Below are 13,527 nucleotides of genomic sequence, written 5' to 3'. Positions count from 1 at the left end.
TGAAAGTCCTAAAACGCTCAGGTGTATTAGTATGTAAGTAGCTTAATTAAAAATTATCTTTTAACTTAGTATTGAATAATTTAAAACAAAATAATTGGAATTACTATCAAATTGTAGTAATTAATAAATTTGTCAAGGTTTAGGCCATTCAAGATTGAAAAACATAAGATGACATGTAGCAGCCTAGAGATAACACTTCTCACACGAAAAAAAAAAAAACAGTAAATGGAATTAAAAATCATTTCAAAATAGTTCAACTTATACTTACTATAGCAAAATATACACGTATACTTAGCAAACTATAACACCTTAAGCTATAGGATCTGGGTCAATCCTTACGAAATAAATTAAGTTGGTTGCTAACAAAATAAATGAAAAAAAATTACCTGTAGAACATGTACCAGTAATACTCTCGTAGTAATATAGATACTTATATTTTACATCTACAATTTATTAAAAAATGAGTTATTTGAATAATTAAATAAGTAATTTGTTGGATCGTTAATATGAAGTCGTCCGATGGTGGTTGCAAAACCATTTTAATTTTTAAAATATATTTTGTTTATTTAGTCCTCTATATTGGTAGTGTTTTTATTTTTTTCCAGAAAAAAGGAAAACAGTGAATTTTCTGTTAATGGCTGTTTATAAATGGCAACCTCTTTTTTTTTTTGGTTCTATGGGACAAAATAATTTTGCCATCTTTATTATGGTACAAAATTAATTACATAACTTATTAAATAATTTGTAAGAATATTTTTTGGTATAAAAATAGTAATATAAATTACATCATGGTCCTGATAAAAGTTACACTCCTCAGACGTTATGTTAGCTTTCCATGGTTTTTGTCATTTTCGGACAGTTGTTAAACTTTAAATCAAGTAAGGGTTCTTTTTACCAAAACCTTATCAGAAGTACTGTAACTTTGGAATTTAAGATTTTTAAGACCACATGTAGGGATAAGATTTTTATAGTACTCTTTTTCATAGAAAAAATTGATTTTTTCAGGTCATTTTCTATTGTATTAGGAGTGGGAATAAATTCAATGTACTAAGAGGAAGTGTTTTAGCTTTAAAACGTCACGTGTCATAGTCACGTAGTTTTTTAACTATCTATGAAACATCAAACGCATATACTGGCACGGAAAAAAATGCCTACCATTAACAAATAAAATAAAATTATCGATTTTAATTACTTTAAGAAACCTAGAAGAATCAGCATACAAAATATTTAAAAATGAAAAATAGTGCAGCAACCCCCATTGAACTGCTTCATATGGATTGATCTATTCTACATTCTATCAAATGTCAACCTATCGACTTTTGGAAATTTATAATTGAATAACTATTATTGGGAAATCGTATATAAATAAATTGTATTTTTTATTTGTACTAAACACCAAGCTCCTAAACCCAGAAGGTTTAACTTTATAATACAAAGCATTAGTCATCGTACTTTCCATATATTTTTTTTTAATTTAAAATTAAATCCACATTTTTTTGTGTATAACGTTTCGAATTGTTCCTTCGTCTTCAGAGTTATGAGGTAGCAGACAATTTGTCAATATCACAGATACGAGTAGCACTCTGTACCCAGTCCATACAGTATCAACTTTATTTCGTCAATTTAAAACAAAAAAAAATTTTAAAAATAGAAGGAAAACACTTAAACTAAATCTGTTTATCGGACTCGATTCATAAAAATTCGTTATTTTTAAAATTGACGAAATTAAATTTCTTTGAATTGGGCTACTCGCTCGTATCTTTAATATAGAAAAAATTGGTTTTACAAGTGAATCCTGAATAATAATAATAATAACAATAATTCTGAAAAGTTTATGTATATTATTTATAAATCCCATGGAAAGTACAATGCACTAAAGATTTATATTTTTATCAAAAATGTTGATTAGTAACATTGTTCTTACAATAACACTCTTATTATTAACACTCTCACTTCCAGCCTCCACCATCTACAGAGTACCACAAGGCTCAGTACTGTGGGACCCTTGCTCTTCGTCATCTTCACTGCGCCGATTGTATAAGGAGGCAGTGGTTGCTGAATGCGGATGATATTGGAGTCTATGCCTCTAGTGCCAGGCCTAAACGTGCTCTCACCTTTGCACAGAAAGCTTCTGCCATCATCGTAGCTGCATCAGGGTGCACCCGTCTAAGACTGACGCTATTCTCATGTCTTTTTAGAAAGCCTGCCTCAAAGATTCGTAGTGGATAAACAGGGACGGAAGATCTCTAATTACATTCTCTACCTTGGTGTGATTCTATATCGTCATCTCACCTTCTCCAATCATGCCAAGAAGAGGGTAAAGCTGGCCCGACTTAAAATGTGCTGCTCACTTCATCACAACTTTCACTGCGCCTGAAACTACAGATCTACAAAGCAATTATCAGACCATCTCTGCTCCATGGCGCTCCTTTAATGAGTCACCTCTACAAATCTACGTTAAACAGACTGCAGAGTTCCCAGGGATCCGTTCTTCGAAGAATCGTCAGGGGAACCAAGTTTCAGAGGGCCAAGAACTGTGTCATTCGTGAAGAGCTCCAACTCTCCACTGTGTCGGAATTCATAAGCCGACAGCACATCAAATTTTTTGATGGTTTGAAGGCCTGCTCTAACCCTCTGTTTCGTGAAATTACCAAGACCTGGGAGGTGTCAGAGCACAGTCCTCTTAGTTAACATCCTCGACGAGGGAAGAGCTTTGGACTGCACAGTCTAAAGTCGCTACACTCACACCTAACCAGCGGAACGTCCCTCACGGTTCCAATAATCCACTGGCGTTAGCTACATGATTTTAACTACCTTAATTAGCCCCTTCAACTAACTTTGTTGTTTTATAACCTTTCCTTCCAAAACTTCTTTTTATTGTTTACTTCTAATTATTTAATAAAGTAATTTATTGCAACATGCCAAACGTGGAATTTGAGTGAAAGTTTAGTCACTGAGCGTCTTGTTGATGCTCTAACTTGGAAGGAAGATAATCAAGAGGAGCTAATTGACAACTGTCATTACATTATTATTATCATTGCCATTCATTGTTGCATTAGTTGTAAAAACATCCAAAACAATACTTACACATTCAAAACACAAACTACGAGGAAATAACCTAACACGAGAACAATATGATGAGCTCAGGTAGTATGTTGCGTGACGTCATTATCCATTTAACAGACCTAGTAACAGAATCTCAACCATGTTATATGATATATTGTTTTAACATGGTAAAAGAAGGAATTATTTCTCTATTTAACATGAATTTTTCCATTTAACATGTTAAACTAAAGATCATGAATACCTATTGTAGTTTGTAAAGCGATGATATGAGACAAAAGGGTAAGTTGTACTCATCACTTTCCCCGTAACCCTCCTCTGGGGCACACCCGACCTCTTTAAAGAAGGGGAACTTGACCTCTGATCCTGACCTGGGGTAAACAGGTGGTTGAGGAGTAGTGAGATCCCCACTCAATAAATATAATCCTTCTCATATATTTTTTATCATTAATTTGCTATAAGTTATTTAAAGTTAAAAATATTTTCTTTCTAAGTTGTAAATGGCCAGAGTAGTTAATACAAATGTTGAGTTTCTCAGTTATTCAGTTTGTGGTGATCTCTATAGTTTATTTAAAATTTGCAGTAATAATTTTCAATGTCAATTGTTAAGGTGTTTTTTTTTTTATTTAATGAAGAATTATGGTCCTTTAGTACCATAAATATATATATAAGTAAAATGAGAAAGTACTAAAAATAAAATTTATAAATATCACCTCTTTTATTGGTGGGCCGATTTTGTTGTTTGTTATTTGGTTATGTAAGGTTTAGGTTCTGTAAGTTTATTATATAAGACATTTTGTATTCTATTTACTAGATCCGAAACGATTCTAATATTGATGAAACCAGCTTAAGGTCATTTTAATAACATATACTTTTTTGTATACAGTTTTTTAAAAAATTAATTGAAGTTTTTAATTAAATAGCCTAAATTATTTATTTTATTAATTTATCATCAATAAAATAACCCTGCCCTCACTTCCCGTGTGTCACTTATACGTTCACCTTCTGGAGCCAATTCTTCTATTGATGTGAAATAAATAAAATAAAGAATTGAAGTAAGAAAGCTTGTTAATTCCCGAAACAGAAAAAAAAAAAAATCAGAAAATTCCTTAATTGTCTCCAAATAAAACCCGCTGATAAAGAAGTAAAAAAAGTTATGAAGAAAAGAAGAAAACTTTATTTGCGCATAGCTCTAAAAGGTACATTAACTAAAGCATACATTTTATTGTGCATTGTGTAATGAAAAGTAATTAAATTTCCGACGATTAAAAAAATAATCATAGAAATTAGACCTGATTATAATTAACAAAGAAATAATAATAATGATAATCGCTTGATATAATAAATAATGAATTTAAATGTTAAACTATTGTGTAATAATTCATATTGTTTTTACTTAATATTGAAATTTTTAATTTCAAATGTAATTTCTTCAGTTTTTAATTTCATGTTCCCTTCAAAATAAATAATAAAATTATCAGACAACTATTTGTCAAGATACAGTATTTTGAACTTTGTACACATGTTTTGGGTCATTATTTTTAGTAGTGAATATAATTTGGATTGATGAAGAAATAATAATGGTATACCATTTATAAATATAATTATTATGATAAATAATATAAATGATAAACAATTATGTAATAATTACTACCGCTTTTAATTTAATTATGTAATGTAATATCTAATGTAATTTATATCACTTTTAATTTAAAAATTTAATTAAATTCTACTAAAAAAATAATTATGCAAATATATCAATGAAGTAATAGTGTATCGGACTTTGTACACATGTTTTGGACTGCCTTTATTTTCGAATTTGCCGAAAATTAAATTTAAAAAAAAAATCCAAAGTTCCCAAATTGATGCTTTATGAGGCATAAAATGAGCGGCGATGGTGTCAGATAAGTACTCGCCTATTAAAAGATAACAGGTACTAATAAAGATGATTATATCAAGAAGAGAATATATTAACTTATCCCGAGATATCTGTTCATCTTACCATGTTAAATTAATTAGCCTACCTGTTAAATTGCCTAATTTAATATGTTAAAATCAATTTATAAATGTGGCATTTACCTCTCAAGGTATTAGACCGTTAAACTTTATTTTATTTATATTATTTTTTGTAAATTTAAATTCCAATGGATCCTGATATATAAATTATTTTTCCCTATTTGTGCAGAGATCCTGAAAGAAAATAATTTTTAACATGAAAATATCCTCTTTGAATTACTTTTTTTTTAAACATTTATTTTTCAATTGAGAAGAAGATAGTGAATACGAGATTTTATGTCTATGGTTTAAATAAAAAAATTATGGCCTGAGGGAATTCCTAAACTAATAGTGCATGTACATTGAAGATCATTTTTCATTTTTTAGAAGCCGAGGAATTTTTTTATAAGTCAAAGAAATAATTTTTTACTTGTGTATTTTAAATTTAGTTTACTTTATCATTATGTCATTCTTCCAAAAATAGTACTATTTCGAGTAAACCTTATCTAAGATTTTTTGTCCAGCATTTTAAGTACAATCATTTTACCCAATGGCCACTAGGCATGTCTAAAATATAATAAAAATTAGAAATAATTTTCGAAAATCTCTTCCAACAGAAGCAAGTATTTGTAAAATGTTTTTCTAACATTTGTTAACAAATAAAACTCTTTAGATCAACTGGTCCATCACTCATCACATGAGAGCAACACATTCAACCCGAAAAATGGAGGAGTTCCATATTAAAGCTTGTTCTTGCTACCATTTTTCCTCTGTGTCCTTAGCTAGAAATAAAATGCGTAAATTGCCTCTGGGAGTGTTGTATGGTTCTGAAATGTAAAGAATTCTTGGTAGGCAGTTTAGTCAAGATTGCTCCAACCGCATGAATTCATCACTCACTAATGTTACTGAAGATATAAATGACCTAAGATGCGTTTATTCAACATACTAATATTGGCCAAAGCTGCTAAGTTCCTGTAAGAAGAAGATGTGTAGATGTGGAATAATGTTGGGCGTGATACAATATTAATAAGATTATAATTTCGTAGAAGAATATAAACGTACGATGAGTAGTATGAAGTGTATCTGGGAGGATTTAGTCTAACCTATTTGATGTGTATTTTGATTTAAAAAGAATGTTGGTAAGCCAATCAAACCATATTTACGTTTATTATCAACTGTTAACAGATATGAGGGAAATTAATCGTATGTATTGATAACAGAAAACTGTATTAATCGCCCTAATCACGACAGTGTTTATTCATCTTCATTGGGAAAAACAACCAATTACTAACGAGGAAACGTTATTCCAAATCAAATAGATCCGACATGTCCTCCCTAATTGGCAGATATCGCTATTTATTCCTTATCAGTCCTGAGTGACCCTTGATTGATTCGGATGATGGATACGACTGCAAGAAGAGCAAACAAATAGGCAACAAATCGATACGGTGCCCTCTCATTTAACATGTAATCCATCATGTTACCATGATCTTGTAACAGATAGAGCGTACGGCATACGATTGGCAGTGAAGCATCTGCATGTAACTGTCCATATGGTATCGTTGGATCGTACGTAAGCTCTGTAGATAGTACACAATGTCAATACTAAATAGTTTTCTATGAATATTAAATTACATGCAAGAAATGGTAAAAATAAAATAACTAAGAACTTAGAGCAGATTCTACGAATAGGCATCAGTAAGGAATTTCTAAACGATGGAGTGCGAAGAATGGAGGACCTTTCAAATGAAATAATTTCATGGGTGGGATTATCCAAAATTTTGTACATAAGAGATGATAAACGATATGTAAGGATAACGACCAATAAAAAACCATTTAATCAAGCCTAAAATTAGTTTCCATATAAAGACAAAAATGAATTATTGTCACATAAGGGCTATGTTCAAGAAATTCAATTATCTAAAATAATGCCTCATAGTTTGTGAAGCACAATTATTATATAAATAAAGTAGCAATTTGTTAATATATACGTAAGTAAATAAAAGAAGTCACATTAATATAATATGAATTGATAGAATATAATTTTATGCTTTATTTAAAATTATTTCTAATGAAAATATTGATGTATAAGAATATATATATTATGCCTCGAACGATACTTTTAGGGAGCAACAATGTTTCACAATAAATAATAATAATAATAGGGGAGGGAGGACTTTATTAAAAAAAGCTGTGCTGCCCAACTGTATTTGGTCGCTAAATACACAGCATATTTATACATAGTCAGACTTTTTTTTTTTAATTATTATAAAGTTTAAGTATAGTACAGTAAATTCATAAAATATAATAGCAATAAATGATTTTGTTTTTTTATAATTTTTGTTCTTTTATTTTCTTTTTTCCATATTTTACTTCACTTTTTAATTTTTATGTTTCTTATCATTCTTCATTTTTTCAACATTATTTATCTATCTAATTATATTTTCTTCCTTAGCAGAATACATCTTTCATTTTTTTCGTTCTTTAACAAATATAGAATCAAATTGAAATTTAAAATAAAATAAAAATATATACACATAAAATTCGATTTTCGCGCATAAGTAACATTCAATTACAATGGTTAAAAAAAATTAACAATTACAGGGATATAATTACATGCATACATTCAAACACAGATAATAATTTCATGACTTTTTTATTTGTAATCTCTACAATATACGATAAATATGATTTGTCTTGTCAAAACATTTTTTAGAACTACTGTATGTTTTAGTATTTTAAACAGAAATACTTATAATCTTATGCATATAAGAGCTGCAAAATTGCGGCTGATGACGTCCACTTACGCCTTATGATTTCTATGATACTATTTTATATATTTCTACATAAGATTTCCAACCAACATACAACGAACTGGCCTCCGGTTGTACCTTATATGATAATATTCAATTAAAGAGGCGTACCTTTGTGAGAGGTAGATGATACGTAATTCATTGACCAATAATTTTCGAACCCAAAAAGTTGACGAATTAGAGATACCAAAATATCTTTGAAGTTTAGGAATCGGTATTTTATTCCGTGTTTAAATAGAAAATAAAATTATTATAAACAAGTGTGAAGTTATTTAACAGATAAGTGAAAAGTTAAAACCCAAAAGTGTTGAGAAAATTAAATCTTGCCATAATGTAGTTGGAAAAAATCAAAATATACAATACATTGGTGAAATCCTGTCTAAAATGTTGAGAAATTTTAAATTTTACTCCTGCCGTTCCAAATAAATTGTTTGATCATCGTCTCTTTGTCATATATATAAAAAAAACATAAATCTGCACCACTACAACCCATCAAGAGTCAGGGGTATAATACTTCTATTAATAGACCAACGGTTGTGTTAGGAGGTGATTTGGTAAGATCAACCCTCGACCGCCAGATTCATCCTTATTTAAGGGTGACCACTTTACAATGCTGAATGGACTCAGCAGGGCTCCCGAACCCATAGGGTTGACTCACGGCTACAGTAGCAGAATAATTATTTATCACAGCAGGATTTAAACTCTGGTCCTTGGAGTTAGTAGTAGTCCCTGTGCCACACATTTTCATCACTAATAATATTAATTTAAAAATTTACATAAATAATTATATAAATCTCTATGGTGATATGTATTAAAAAACTCATTCTTATTCTCAAGAAATAATGAAATATAAAGAAATATTACCCTCCTGATTAACAATTATATAATACAATTCTCCATAATTTTATTAAAAGTAATTAAAATGATAATATTTTAATGGTCATTTCATTTTACATTTGTCCCGTCCATTTATTAAAAGTTACACGGACTGCAATAAAAAAAAAAAATAGAAACATTTAATAAAAACATTGGCTATTATATAATAAATAGTAGAATGGCCGGCACTTATTGCATTATGGAAGTAATTAGGAATCGCTGTTTAAGACATAATAAAAAGAAGTGGATTATTATTACAAAACATATTACATCTTTAACGGAATCCAATTATCTTCAAAAGATGGATTTACTTTTATTATTTATAATAGGGAAACTAATGGCATAATTGTATAAATAGTAATAAAGAAAAATAAATGTTTTTTAATTCAGTACAACAGTTATAAGAGTTGAAATTTTAATTGAATCTCACAGGGTCTCCAATTCGGTGTACAAGCATCGTTGAAACTCAACCAAATAAGAAATAGAAAAAAGTAACTAATTCGGTCCTCTTGTTATATAAGTAATTCTTAGAACAGTCAAAAAAAAAAAAATCTGGCGCCCTAAAATACATAGAAACATTGAAAACTGCACATCTAAAACTTGTTCCAATTCCAATTTATTTTTTGGCTAGTAGAGCAAAAAAGCCAGTATAAAGACATGATGGTATCACGAAACCATGCTCATTATACTATTTTGTTTTTGCCGATTTACAGTTTTAGCCTCTTTTTCAATGTCTCGATCTATTTTTTTTTTTAAGGAAATCTCTAATCCTTTAAATAAAAGTTTTAAATGTGAGGTAAATCTGGGGCTAATTGTGATTTTTAATGGGCGGGTGTACTGGGAACGATTCCATCCTACTACTTTAGATGTTACGATCTTCTTCGAGAGATTGTTACGTGTCGTACAATGACTAGTACTCGCTATACGTAATGTTATAAAGATAACTTGCGCTCAACCACCAGATTTTTGGCCAATTAAGGATACTCATTTTATAGAGACTGGGTTAGTCCCTGGAGAAGTCACTGCTACAGTAATTCCAACAGAGATGCCCCTCCCCACTCATGTCCAAGCAGGCGGCGAAAAAGCGTCATCAAACTCCCTCAATTATACCGAACCTAAATTATCTGCCTTAAAATACTCATCAGGTAATCAAAGGACAGTATCATTTTCATATATACATATATATTTCTTGTATGTAAATAAGGTAAGATAATGCTCAGGATTAAACAGTATTTTCAAGACATCTTCATAATCCCTATCGATTGCAATCATGGAGTAGTGATATCGATTGAAACCATCAATAGGGCTGAGAGAACTGACAAAGTGTCCCTTTGCATAGGGCAGATGTGTCGAGCGGCTGCCCAGGAATTAGGGCTCATACAGTGGGCATTGTCCAGCAAACTCCACCCCCGCGCCTAAACACCTCCAGATGGTCCGGCTAAATATATCAAGACTGTCTCCTTTCATTGCGCCTTCTTGGAGCACTCTGTCTTCAAACGGTTTCTGATGAAAGGTCTTTAGAAGGACTTGGCTCTATTTTATGGCAGGAGCTACCTTGGGTAAGAGGGTCCGATGAGTTCTGGAGTGGAACGGTTTGGGCCATCTTTATCTTTATTCATCAGCTCAGTCTGATGAATGGTAAAATAAAACTGATAATACAAAATTATAATAAGTAAACATTCCGTACACTATAAACATCTGTCTGAGACATTTCCAAAAATAATGGAATAATAGCTCATAGAGCATACCTTCTCTTGTGATGGACAATTGTCAAACATTTAAAAACCTAAGACTGACCATTGACTAAAGTATGGTAGATGAATATCCATAGGAATTTCAAGGAAGTAATAAATTCATTAGATCAAGAATTTATGGTACCGATACCACCTAAAATGGAGAGGAGATATCCTTCAGCCAATATTTAAAAACTGAAAACTTGAGATTTCTGAATTTATATAAGCTGCAAAAACGGTGGTAAAACATTACTCAAAGAGACTGTTATATTTAAAATTGCAGATGGTATTTAGAGAGGGCAGTCTCGAGAAAATGTTTAGGGAAGAAGTATATTTCAGGAAATACCCTCAAGATATCCATTAACTTAAGAGATCCGACCGAAATTGTTGGGAAATTTTAGATTTTGCCGCCTTCTCCCCATAATTTGTTATAGCAACTTCCCTGGAGGAGAGTGCGGTAATACTGTGGTGTTATTAAAACCGTTATGCCTATTGCTGCTTCGATGAAATCTCAATCAAATCCAGACTTCATATGAGCTTTTAAAAAGAGGATCTTCAATGAATTTTCTTTATACAATAAGTGAATCATAAGTATGTATATAAGAAAAACATGTTAGCAGTAACATTATTTAAAGTAACTGTATTTAATTACAGTATTATTATAATATAATATACTGTAATAATAAAAGTAAAATATAATTTTTAATTTAGATTAGATTTTTATTCAGGGCGATCAACATCTAGGTTATTACACCCTTTTTACTTTATTTATCTTCTTGTCTTTGACATTTGATGGTTGAATGTAGACTATTTCCTTTTTACACTGGTCCGTATTGGTGGATTATATTTTAGTATAAAGTTGAGTTTCTTTCAGAAATTTTATTATTTTGTCTATGGATTCTGCTGAGTCTTTAAGGGCCAATTCTCTTGTACGAGGAATTTTATTATCTTCGAAGGCTTGACGAAATGATGAGCATTCATCAATTATATGCTTTATCGATAATGGGGAATGACAGGTTTGGCATATAGGTTGGTCCTCTTTTGTGATTAAGTGGAGGTGTGTTAATTTGGAATGTCCTATTCTTACTGTTGCAACAACCACTTCTTCTCTTCTGTTTCCCCTTATGGCACTTGTCCACTTTTGTGTGTGTTTTTTTTTTTTATATTTCTAAGTTTATTGGTGAGTGGTACGTCAGCCCACATTGAATCCCAACTTTTTCGGATTCTGTTCCTTAAAAATGCCTTTATGTCTTTCGGCTCGTAAATTTGGAGTGGTGGAACGTTCATTGTAGCAGCCTCTTTAGCCGCTTTATCCGCTGCCTCATTTCCAGCTATTCCTGAGTGCCCTGGAGTCCAGAGAAAGAAGACACTTTTTTTATGATGTTTTAGCATGTCTATATAGTTGTGAATTTTGTCAAACGTAGGTCCGCTTTGATTGAAGTTTGATAGACTCTGGAGTGCAGACATTGAATCTGTATAAATGAGTATGTTTGAGTATTCACATTCTATAGATAAATGAAGTGCTGTTGAAATCGCCTGAAGTTCAGCTGTAAATATTATTGAGTATGTGGGCAATTTATATCTTTTGGATGTCCCATGTATTATTATTGCAAAACCATAATGTTTAATTATCTTTATTGAGATAGTTTTAAAAACTTCGAGACTACTCCTATTAAAAGCAGGCACTAAATGTTGCCCGGAAAAATTCCTTATACATTTATGATCATAAGAAATATTTATACAATTAGTGATAATTATAATATTACAAATTTTATTTTTTAGTGATTATCTTACATAAATAATAAATTTTAAAGTTTTATTTTTGTAAATTATTTAGTTATCTTCTTTAAAGACGTAAAACCTTTAGTTTATTAACGTCTAAATTATTTATTTTTTCGTCAGTTTTGCCATTTTTTTTTTTTTGTAATTTTTTATATTCATGGAAAAACTCCTTATACTTCACGATATTTCCCCCACCTCTTGGTTGATATAATATTTAAATTTGTATAGTTTTTAACAATAACTATAAATGTATATAGATTTAATATTCCTAATATAAAACCAAATAATTGTTAGGGAATTCAGTGTTGACGACATAAGACATATCCCCACTTTGATTTGAGCTTAGAAAGATAAAAAAAATTACCTTCAGTGTACGACATTACCCCATTCTTTTCTATAGACTACAGCTATGCTGCTCCTGGACTAAAACATTTGCCCTACAGTTAAAAAGTCGGGCTACCCTATAACTAAATATTATTTCTCTTTTAAAAATACAATGTTAATAATATCAAAAATATACAAATATACTTATATTATATTATATTCGTAGCCAGTCAAGTTTTAAACAGAAAAATATCAATCAGCTACTATTACACCTGAAAGCGATTAAAGATATCTGATGTTAAAATGAGAAAATTACAGCAAGAAAATTGATACCGGTTAGTGAATAGAAGCCGGCTGGGACAGTAAAAGATAGCTCATAACAAGCAATAAAAGGATAGGAATGGAAGGCAAAGAGAAAATAAAAACACAAGGCAAAAAGATATTTCTGAGGATTGCATTTGGTTTGTTATAAGAAGCTGTAGAGAGCTGGGAGTACAGGTGTTCGGTATGTGCAGTATGAGATCATTACTAGATCTTGAGATATAACCTCCGCACTCCGCAATCCAGGAGGTTGGCAGGAATTCAGAACAGTCGCTTGAATTTTCTTTATTAACCATTTACCAAATCTAATTACATCTAGATATTTTTATATTGGCCCTTACCATTGCCTTTCCTTGTTAGGTTCGCAACATCTCAACGCCTCTCTTCGACGTGCTTACACAACGTCCTGTAAATATTTAATTTATCATTTTACCACGTAAAATCCTTGATGCTCCTTATTACGTCACAAATAAACTCATTCATAAAGACCTTAACATCCCATTCGTTGCAGATTTGACCCAAACAGATATGCGTCTTTTTATTCCAAGCTCCTTAACCATCCTAACCCATTAATTCTTAATCTTTCATCCTTAACGATCCCTGATAATCCTCCGAGGCGT

Source organism: Halyomorpha halys, unplaced genomic scaffold (assembly GCF_000696795.3).
Source record: "Halyomorpha halys isolate HHAL.00 unplaced genomic scaffold, Hhal_1.1 Scaffold263.1, whole genome shotgun sequence".
Classification (NCBI taxonomy): domain Eukaryota; kingdom Metazoa; phylum Arthropoda; class Insecta; order Hemiptera; family Pentatomidae; genus Halyomorpha; species Halyomorpha halys.
Note: the sequence above shows the minus strand (reverse complement) of the source record.